Raw genomic sequence first — 10,615 nt, 5'->3', positions numbered from 1 at the left:
TCTAACCACTTTTCAAATAACTTCTACAATTCACCGAGTGTTCATTATTGAATTTTCTAAAACCTTCCTAGAATATTCTCTTTAACGCTATTGCCATGCCTGTTTATTGAGGAAGGGTCTTTAAATTGGAGTCTGATGAAACCAGAAACTCAACCAAATAAACTTGGACAGGAAACAAGAAAGACCTGTTCACACTAAATTCTTCTGAAAAATAGCAGTACTATGTGATTCCAGTGTGTTCAGGGTACTCTTCTTTCATTCTTAATCCAAGTCAATTTTTTGAGATCATCAAAATTGTTATTTCTCTAGCAGACCTCTCTCAGGAACTTGGGGACATTGCATCTGAAATTCAAGGCCACTGTCTGTAAGTGTCAATTCTTTCTTTAAATAGTAAAAACAGCAGACTCAGCAGAACAGGGCCTTTACTTAAGACATTGAAAAAAGAAATGGAGTGAGATACAAATAAGTGGGAGCATATACCACATCTATGGATAGGAAAAATTAACATCATTAAAATGTCCATTCTATCCAAACTAATCTATAGATTTGATGCAATTCCTACTAAAATAACAATGGCATACTTCACAGGTCTAGAACAAATATTACAAAAATTTATATGAAACCAAAAAAGAACCCAAATAGCCTCAGCAATCTTGAAAATGAAGAACAAAGTGGGAGGTATCACTCTTCCTGAATCAAGCTATATACTACAAGGCCACTGTAATCAAAACAGTGCGGTACTGGTATAAGAACAGGCATACAGATCAACGGAACAAAACAGAGAACTCAAGAATAGACCCATGCCTTTATGGTCAATTTACATTTGATAAAGAAAGCAAGAGTATGCAATGGAGTAAAGCTAGTCTCTTTAATAAATGGTGTTGAAAAATTAGACAAGTACATGCAAAAAATAAAACTAGACCACCAACTTACACCATTTACCATTTACATACACACACACAAAATAACTCATACTGAATAAAATAATTAAATGTAGGTCACAAAACCAGCAAGATCTTAGGAGAAAACATAGGCAGTAGACTCTCAGACATCTCTCGTAACAATATTTTCGCTCATATATCTCCTTGGGCAAGTGAAATAAAGGAAAAATAAATAAATTGGCTATATCAAACTAAAGATATTTTGCACAGCAGAAGACACCATTAGCAAAATAAAAACAAAGCCCACTCTATGGGAGAATATATTCACCTATGCATCTGATAACAGGTAATAACTAAAATTTATAAAGAACTTATAAAAGTCAACACCAGGAAGACAAACAGTCAAATTAGAAAATGGGCAAAGGACCTGAATAGACACTTCTCCAAAGAGGACATACAGATAGTCAATAGGCATATGAAAGAATGCTCATTGTCATTAATCAACTGAGAGAGGCAAATTAAAATCAGAATGAGACATCCTCACACCTGCCAGAATGGCTTTCATTATCAAATCAACAAATTATAAATGCTGGTGATGGTGTAGAGAAAAGGGAACCCTCCTGCACTGCTGGTGGGAATGCAGACTTTGCAGCCACTGTGGAAAACAGTATGGAGTTTCCTCAAAAAAAATTAAAAATGAAACTGCCTTTTGACCCAGCCATCCCACTTTTAGGAATATATCCTAAGAATCCCAGATCACTGATTCAAAAGAAGATATGCACCCCCATGTTTATTGCAGCATTGTTTTCAATAGCCAAGATCTGGAAACAGCCCAAGTGTCTGTCAGTGGACAAGTGGATTAAAAAGCTGTGGTACATAGACACAGTGAAATACTACACAGCTGTGAAAAAGAAGAAAATCTTACCTTTTGTGACAGCATGGATGGACCTGGAGATTATTATGCTAAGTGAAATAAGCCAGGCAGCTAAAGAAAAACATCATCTGATCTTACTTTTATGTGGAATCTAAAGAACAAAGTGAACTGAGGAGTGGAATAGAGGCAGAAATGGGGTCACAGGGACCAGTGGGACAGGGGTCAGAGGGAAGGGGGATGAGGGGATGGGACCAAAGTAGGTAAAGGGATTAGTGAAACTATATATACATAATACAGAGATATAGATAACAGGACAGCAAATCCTAGAGGGAAAGGGGGAGGGAGTTAGGGGGAGGGGGGCAAAAGGGCTATAAAAAGGGACACAGGGGTGCAGGGTGCGGGAGTTATATTCAGTGGGACACTTGAATCTAAGTAAGTACAAGAATTAAAAATTAATAAAATTATGCCTGACCTATGGTGGCACAGTGGGATAAAGCATTCACCTGGAACACTGAGGCCGCCAATTTAAAACCCTGGGTTTGCCTGGTAAAGGCACATATGGGAGTTGATGCTTCCTGCTCCTCCCTCTTCTCTTTCTTTCTCTCTCTCTCTTTCTTTCTCTCTCTCTTGTTTCTGAAAATTGAATAAAGTCTTTAAATAGTTAATAAAATTTAAAAAGAAAAAATTTAATAAAAAAAGTGGAATAGCCTTTTGACTCAGCTTCAGGAATATATCCTAAGAACTCCAAAACACTAATTCAGAAGATATATTGTAACATTCTTTGCAATAGTCAAGATCTGGAAACAGCTCAAATGTCTGTCAGTGGATGAGTGAGACAAAAAGCTGTGGTACATTTACACGATGGAATACTACACAGCCCTAAAGAAGAAGAAAATTTTAGGTTTTGTGGGCATGGATAGACCTGGAAATTATTATGCTAAGTGATATAAGCCAAGTAAAGAAAGAGAAGTACTATATGGTTTCACTTATACTGTATGTGGAATCTATTGAACACAATAAACTAAGAAACAAAATAGAAAAGAGGCAGGGTCACAAAGAATAGATGATCAACTGTCAGAGGGAAGGGAGAAAAGAGGATGGGATCAAAGAAAATGAAGGGATTAGCCTACATATATATAATATATATAATTTCCATACACACATATGTAACACATATATGCAGAGAGCAGGGTAGGAATATCCAGAGAGAAAGGTGGGGACAAAGGTGGGAAAGTGTGGGTAGAAAGAGACTTTGCATGGGGCAAGGGGAGCCTAATGCTGTGTGTACATGGTGTTATATTGAGTGGGACACCTAGAACCATGTCAACACAATAAAGTTAAAAATAATTTAAAAATTAAACAGTAAATAAATGTTAAAAAAAAATAAAGAGTAGGGACACAAAAAATGTATATAGTAAATCACTCAACATCCCTCACTAATCCATGAGGAAAGTTAAATTCCTGGAGTTCTCCAACTCTACATGGTTTGCTTCTGTAAGCATCACTTGCCAAGGTCCAAGTACTATAATTTAATGTATGAGTAATAATTTTCTCTTACTGCTTTGTTTATGTTAAAACTATTGGAAATATTTAGCTCCTTTTTTACCTCAGCTGGCTTTTTAATACATATAAATTATGCATTATTCATATATTGACAAACTTAAGGGCTTTTGGTATGAACTTGGTTAGTGCTATCAATTCACAGATATAACCTAACTCTGGTATCACTCATACTATTAATTATTCTAGCACAGCCATTGTACAAAATTGTAAACAATCAAAATAAAAACTATACATATAACCACAATATTATAATTATAATAGCCATGAATTGAGCAGCTTTGACTCAATTCTGAAGATAATTCATAGGTATTATGTCTACATAACTTCTGAAGAATGTAGACCAAGACAAATTATGAAAGAAATATATGTGGCTGTCTTACAGGCAATAGTATAAACTTAAAACAAGTGAAGAATTTTTTTTATGTTCAGTGAGAGGAGGGGAGGCAGAGAGACAGACTCCTGCATGCACCCCAACTGGTACCCACCGGGCAAGCCCACTAGGAGGCGATGTTCTGCCCATCTGGGGCATTGCTCTGTTGCTCAGCAACTGAACTGTTCTTAGCACCTGAGGCAGAGGCCATGGATCCATCCTTAGTGCCCGGGGCCTACTCACTCCAACCAAGCCATTGCTGTTGGAGGGGAAGCGAGAGAGAGAGAGAGCGAGAGAGAGAGAGCGCATATGGGTGCTTCTCCTGTGTGCCCTGACCAGGAATCGGACCCGGGACATCCACACACTGGGTCAATGGTCTACCACTGAGTCAAAGTGGGCAAAGTGAAGAATTTTAAAAGATAATCATTCATCTTTACAAAAGCTTTATGATATCTGTATTTTATAAATATTAAAAATTAAAATTAGTAAGGTAAGTGACCTGCTCAATGTCACATAATCAGTAAGCAGCTGGTCTATATTATGTAGTAATGCCCCTCCAAAGCACATCTACTTATATCAGTGATAGCTATTTTTCTTCTAAGAATCTAAAGCTTTAGCTTGTACATTTAGAATTAATTTTTATATATGGTATAAATTCAGGTTCCTACATTATTCTTTTGCATCTGGATAGCCTGTATCAGGTAGCTTTTGTTATATAACAAGCCAAACTTGATGACTTAAAACCATAGGCATTTATTATTTCTCATAATATGTGCATTTGCTCGGCAGTTCTGGGCTGGGCTGGCTCACCTGATCTCTGCAATTGGCTAGAGACTTAGTTGAACTGAAACTGGATGGTCTATAACCTCATTCATGTATCTGGTTGTTGTCAGGCTCATTCATGTAGCGGGCCTCAGCTGCGATGGATAACCTCTGCAACAGACTTCTCTCCGTGGCATCTCTTCTTCCAATAGATTTCCTGAGGTTTCTTCCAATGGCATTTGCAGGGTTCCAATGGCTTGGCAAGAGATTTGATAAGTTCCAGTGAGCAAGCATCTTTCAAGCCTCTGTTTCTGTCCTGTTTTCTTATTAACTATTAGACACAGCCAGTCCCATCCCAAGCCTCAGCACTAGCGTACATTAGCTCACCTCTGCTACCATGCTGGGTGTCACAGAGTCATACCCAAAATTCTGGTGTTGCCAGCATTTATGTCCACAGCTACCATTGTTATTCTTTAGCAGCTGATATAAAATAATACTTTGAAGTACAATTCCTCCTATCAGTACTATCTATCATATCTCCTCAGCTTTATCTCTGGAACCTACTAGTGAGTGACAGTATAGGAACTAGATGAATATTTGTTCAGTAAATGAAAAATTATAAGAAATTTGAGGGAGCAAAATTGGGATCTATTTTCCATATATTAAAGAGTAGCATAATTTAAGACAATGCCACATATTTATACCAAATGCACATTATTCCTTTTTACTTCATGAGTTAAAGATAAGAAAGAGACGCTGAATAATTGACTCTATCCCACATATTTTGTAGCCTTCCCTTTAACATTGGCAATATGTTTCCTAGTTTTGTTATAATTACCTTTAGTGACATTTTAATCTTTGACATTGTGGCTGCATTATACCATAGAATAGAATTTGATTTAGGAAATCATTTTCCTAAACCATACAGTGAGGCTTCTTTTTTTTTTTTTGTTATAGTTCCTTCAAAGGTTCATCTAACACTTTGGTGGCATTAAGCATCAATGTAAGGAAGGGAAATGTTAAGATCCTCATGTTTCCCATGTTTTAAAATGTGCTTCCTGGCTAGTAGAATTGGAGAATTATAAAATTTGAAAGCATTTGAGACATTTGGTCCATTTGTCTAATTTTACCTAGCACTTCATTCTACCCAAACCAAAAGGGGATGAGCCCAAGGAAAAAATATGCGGGCCATAACTCCAGATAGATAATTGCCTCCTTATCCCTGTTACTCAAGATTTGACTTACATTGAATATTCAGGCACACATTAAAGGTGTACTAAGAATTTGCCACATTATGGTACAATGAATGGCACTTCCACATGAATAAAATGAAAGATTTTGGAGAGGCAGACTTCCCAGAACGCCACAGCTATCAATGACAGGGTGGTTCAGCCAGATATCATCAAACACTATAAAGGCAAGTAATTCAAACCTTAGGTGAAGTCTTTGAATATAGCAATTTATAATTATACCCATCACCTAGTTTTTGTAGCACTAAATAGTGTTCAAAGCAATTTCATGTGCAGCATTCCATATCTGGCTCATAATAGCCAACTCATGTTAAATTGGTTTCTGTAGAATTTCTTTTTATGTGCTATAACCTCTTTTCTTGATGTTCTTTATAGAGAGTTCAGTCCTTATCACCCTGGATAGCTGGGTATCAAGGATTCTCAACAATATTTGGTATAATGCTTTCAGAATCTTTTGAAAGCAAATGCCTCAGGCTATTTACTTCACAGCCATCTTAGATCCATCCTGACACATAACTGAGAAAGACATTCTGTTATATTTTTCAGAAATTAATGTTGTTTAATATCTTACTTGCATCACAACCACCTGTGCATTGCCCACATCAACAGCACCCACAGATCAAAAACTTCAATTTAAAAAAAAATGACTTCTAAGATTCAGAAGAAATTTTCTTATATTTGTGAGCTACTTTACAACTTAAAAGTGGTTTCACACCTTTTGGCTCTCTGAGTAGCACCATGGTGGTGGGAAAGAACAAGCACATTACGAAAGGTGGCAAAAAGGGGAAAGAAAAAAGTGATTGATCCATTTTCTAAGAAAGATTACTATGGTGTGAAAGCACCAGCTATGTTCAATAGAAGCAATGTTGGAAAAAACACTAGTTGTGAGAACTCAAGGAACCCAAATCACATCTGATGGTCTCATGGGTCATGTTTTTGAAGTGAGACAAGCTGACCTGCAGAATAATGAAGCTGCATTTAGAAAATTCAAGCTAATTACTGAGTGTGTTCAGAGCAAGAGCTGACTAATTTCGAAGGCATGGATCCTACCTGTGACAAAGGTGATAAATACTCAACAAAATGACAGACCAAGATTGAAGCTCATGTTGATATAAAGACTACTGATGGTTATTTGCTTTGTCTGTTCCATGTTGGTTTTACTAAAAAGCACACTGATCAGATTCAGAAGACCTCTCATGCTCAGCATCAATAGGTCCATCAAATCTGGAAAAAAGATGATGGAAATCATGACCTGAGAGGTACAAATGACTTGAATGAACTGGTTAATAAACTGATTCCTGAAAACATTGGGAAAGACATAGTAAAGCCTTGCCAATCTATTCATCTCCTCTATGATGTCTGTTAGAAAAGTCAAAATGCTGACGAAGCCCAATTTTAAATTGGGAAAACTCATGGAGCTTCATGGTAAAGGTAGCAGTTCTGGAAAAGCTACAGGGGCTGAGACAGGTGCAAAAGTTGGATGAGCTGATGGATATGAACCCCCCCAGTCCAAAAAATATGTTTACAGTTCAGACATTTAAGGTGAAAACTAAAAAGTCCTATTTGTGTTTTTTTTTAAATAATTACCCATATATTATTACCTCATTGGGCTTATCTCCTCTAAGAGATATAAATAATAAATACATTCTAAACTGTTTCACTTTCTTAGTCCTCTTAGTGTCTCCCAGCAGAGCTTCCTAGAATTGTTGATGATCTCATTTATATTATTTACATTATGTCTTGTCAGATGTCACATGACATCATTAAAAAGATAATTTAGCTTTTAAAGTTTATTATTATTCTAATATAAAACGTGGGATTCTGAAATAGCTACCTGCAATATACTACAATGGTTTTACAATGTGGATCCTATAAAAACTATATCAGAGTCTTAACATAACTTAATTTTTTTAAATTTATTGATTCCAGAGAGACAGACAGAAATACTGATCTACTCCTTTGTGTGCTCTAACTGGGAACCAAACCCACAACCTTTGCACATCTGGACAATGCTCTAACCAACCAAGCTATCCGGCCAGGACTGAATAACTTTATAAAATTTTTAATCATGTTTCACCAATACCTATGACAATGGTTGCAAATACAGACTCCTGTGCCTATTCCCAAACCTAGTAAATCAGACTATCTGGAAGTGAGGTAATGGAATCTAAACTTTTAGCTCCCTGGGGTGTTGCTATATATCCCCAAAGTCTGAGAACTGCTGCTTAACAATGAGCTTGATTTACTTAGCGTTCCCACTGCAACTTTAAAAAGAGTTCTGTGCCATTAGAAACTGGAACAGTTCTTTAAGGCAATTAGCATACCATTCAGCAAGTAGTTCAAATCTAAGCAAAAAGAACAATGGGATTTAAATTATCAAAACATACTTCTGTGCAGTGTCCTGTACTTGGTGCTGTAAAAACTGTAGAAATTGGTACAATTTCATAATAAATATTCAGTCTGTAATGATGAGCTCTGTCAATCTCCGAAAAGATAAATGTAGAGTTTAATTAGAAAATATATGTATTTATGAATGTGAGGGGAAAGCTGGATAAAGTGCATTTCTTTCTGCTTCATAAGGTACTATTCAAGATAAGTCATTGTTATCATTTGAAAGGTATTATTCAAAAAGAAGACAGATTTCAGTTCAGCAGCTTTGTTTGTAAGACCAAGAAATAAAAGCCAAATGAATAAAAGCTGAGTCACAGAAGACTGAATTTAAAAAGTATCACAGATCTGTAAAGTTAGTTAAAGAATTATACCCAAATCTCAATTTGCCTCTCAACAAAATGATGGTCCAGGGGATATTTACAATATAAGATATTTTTCTTGATGTAAACTTCAGTAAGGAAGTTTCCTACTGCATGGTACTTGGCTTGTGTTGCTTCTCTATGAATTATGTTCTAATATTTTTAGATTACTGAAAATGTCAAAATAATATTGAGTTAGATGTATTGTCTTCATGTTTCTCATGAGTTTAAAACAGCCCATTCTTTTGGATGGCAATCAGCTGACATCAATCTGACTCTGAAAAGGAAGAATTTTGTCCCAGGGAGTTCCAGGAAAGGTATTGCAAAAATTACCTCTAAATCTAACGTGTAAGGTTAGGTCAGACCCTGTCAGCTAGAGGCAGAAAGAAGCATTTGTTTGGACCAGTTCGAGGAAGGCTGAACCAGATAATGGTAGAAGTTTATATTTCTTAATTCATTGTACAGAGGTAGCAGTTAGTTCTTGCTACAATAACACTTCAAAACAAACACCACAAAACCTCAGTGGCCTACAACAGTGTTTATTGTTCACATGCCTGGATTTACCTCTGAGGATCTAAACTGCCCTCAGCTTGGATGATTGGAACAATGCAGCTTAGTTGACATGTATTTAATCATCCAGAAGGTTAATCCAGGCATATTTCTACAGCAGTGTTTAAGGTACAAAGGAGAGCAAGTGTAAATAAATACTCTAGAAGCCTAAGCTTAGGACTTGTACACAATCTCTTTCACCATATACTATGGCCTATAGCAGTCATAAAATCAGTACATTCAAGGAAAAATAGACTATGCATCTTTAATAAGAAGAACAGCAAAGTCTTAAGATGAAGGACATTAATGTAAGGGGGGAATTAAAAATTGAAATCATCGTAGGTTTTTCCCATTGTATGCAATATTGAGTACCTACTCCCTAGAGATACCTATGCTATATAATGTGGATAATAACAAGAACAAGATCTGCCTGGCCTGTGTGGCACAGTGGATAATGCATAGACCTGGAATGCTGAGGTCATGGGTTCGAAACCCTGGTCTTGCCGGGTCAAGGCACACGGGGCAAGCAATCAACGGACAATTGAAGTGAAGCAACTATGAGTCGATATTTCTCACTCCACCCTCTTCTCTCTCCACTCTATAAAATCAATAAATAAATCTTAAAAAAAAAGAGAGAGAAGAAAGAAATACAAGACCTGACAGTAATTCTCAAACATACAGGCTTTGTTAAAATACAAGTAGTTGCTCCCCAACCCCTACCAAGGCCCCCAGAGGTGGGGGTGGGGTGGAACATGAAAATTTACATTTCTAATGAGTTCCCAGACACTACTGTTGATGCAGGGTCTATACTTTGAGATATGTATTTGTAACTATTAGGAACTTACTGGGCTAATAAGACAACTTAGGTTCATTGATATTTATAAAAAAGGCAACTTGAAGTGAAGTGGGAAAATTTGAATATAATTTCCCAGATAAGCAAACAGCTCATTCTGAGTAAGCAGGTTAGTCAGGGGCCTTCAGTGCTACCTTTTATTGGACTCAACTTTCCCAGGTAGCCTAGTGAACAACATGGAGTTCGGAATGAATGACACATCTATTGTCTGTTGAAAGTCTCACATAAACCTCTACACTGGCAACAAATTTTGATAGCATCATTTTATTGGAAACATTAAATAAGATAAAGGTTTGAGATATTCACACAATTTAGGTCAGTAAAAACCTCCAACTTTCCTCTCGATCAATTAGGTACAAGTTGGGGGACAGAGATAATCACGGATAACTCACATTGTGTGTAAGCATTCATTTAACCCCTGATTTCTGCTGGGACATGATAATAATAAGAGTTTATATCTGACAGAGGAGAAATTACAATGAGGCAATGATTAAATGAAGCTTTAACTTTGGGGAGAGTAGGAAAATACTGTTAAACTATTTTCAGGGTATCAGTGAAATATAACCAGTAAAGATAACGTGATCAAATGTGAAGTTTTAAATATTGAGACCTATGTGAGGCTCACCTTAGCCTGACAATATAGCTAAGAACTGAGCAGAAAAAAAAGAGCTTATAAGCTATTGCTAGGAAAATGAAAAGCAGATTACATTTTTTTACATTCTACAAAAAAAAAAAAAAAAGAAAGAAAGAAAAGAAAAAGAAT

At 36.4% G+C, this 10,615-nt stretch overlaps 1 pseudogene; it reads left to right on the top strand.

Annotated features, from left to right (window-relative positions):
- Window positions 1-6,438: 6,438 nt before the first annotated feature.
- LOC136317833 (small ribosomal subunit protein eS1-like) lies at window positions 6,439-7,241 on the top strand (annotated as a pseudogene).
- Window positions 7,242-10,615: the final 3,374 nt, after the last annotated feature.

This window comes from Saccopteryx bilineata, chromosome X, assembly GCF_036850765.1.
Source record: "Saccopteryx bilineata isolate mSacBil1 chromosome X, mSacBil1_pri_phased_curated, whole genome shotgun sequence".
Lineage (NCBI taxonomy): Eukaryota > Metazoa > Chordata > Mammalia > Chiroptera > Emballonuridae > Saccopteryx > Saccopteryx bilineata.
This window is presented reverse-complemented; position numbering and strand designations above follow the sequence as displayed.